This window comes from Hakea prostrata, chromosome 6 (assembly GCF_041222555.1).
Source record: "Hakea prostrata isolate BN-2017 chromosome 6, UWA_Hpros_2, whole genome shotgun sequence".
NCBI lineage: Eukaryota > Viridiplantae > Streptophyta > Magnoliopsida > Proteales > Proteaceae > Hakea > Hakea prostrata.
The window spans coordinates 21,123,714-21,124,708 of record NC_142605.1 but is presented as its reverse complement, the minus strand read 5'-3'; the positions used below and the strand labels follow the sequence as shown (position 1 = coordinate 21,124,708).

At 31.9% G+C, this 995-nt stretch overlaps 1 non-coding gene across 1 annotated transcript; it reads left to right on the top strand.

Annotated features, from left to right (window-relative positions):
* Nucleotides 1-447: 447 nt before the first annotated feature.
* TRNAK-UUU (transfer RNA lysine (anticodon UUU)) lies at nt 448-520 on the top strand. Its single transcript has one exon. It is a non-coding gene; the product is annotated as a tRNA-Lys (tRNA).
* Nucleotides 521-995: the final 475 nt, after the last annotated feature.

The window sequence follows — 995 nt, the reverse complement described above, 5'->3', positions numbered from 1 at the left end:
AAAATTAATTTATTAGATAACTCAAATAAAGAAAAATAGGAAAGAAAATATGCAATGAACAAACAAGAAAATTCAAATCTAACTTTCTCAAAAATAAACAACAATAATCTAAAGTCAAAATTAATAATTAAGAACAAAAAATAATAATCAACATAAAACAGAAAGATACTATGGTCACTTTGAAATAATTTAAGGCAATAAAATATTGAAATTTACATGATAAAAGGGATACACAATAATATACTGACTTCATAAAATCAAGAAGAGACTTTTGCAAATCATTATAATTAATAAAAAGCATCATAGAAACTAAAGCATTTATTTTAGGTGTGAGAGATAATCATAAACAAGTCATGGAAGAAAAACTAAGAACTTGTTAATATTACTAACAATGATAACTAATTAATTAAAAATATTATAAAAAATGTATTACTTAAACAGTATCCAGCCGTCTTAGCTCAGCTGGTAGAGTGCATGGCTTTTAACCATGTGGTCGTGGGTTCGATTCCCACAGACGGCGTTCATATGTTTGTTTTTGTGTTTTTCCAATAAAAAAAATAATGATTTGATTTTTCACCCGAACACTCTGGTTCAAACCTAACCCAACAAAAACCAAACCGGGTTGATAGAACCACAAGTGGGAACCTGACGTCATGATTCTTAGTCCAAAACGTAACTCAACTAGAACCAAACCCATTTGACAGGTCAAACCACGAGAGCGACTGGCAGAGTTTGAATCCTTTTTAAGTAAGGGATAGAATTCAATTATGTATAATATTTTAATCAAGATTTGGATAAATCCAAATTGGTGGGACCTAACGTCATGATCCACAAATTCTTGGTTTACGATGATTTTCGACTTTCTAGTTTCTACGAAGACGAACCCTAGACGTTACGCTGCGCTGCTGTCAGCTTCAAAATTCAGACCCTTCCCCCGGTTCTATACTTCTATGTATTCATTCCTTCCTCTAGTTTCATGTGTCACGCCATGTATC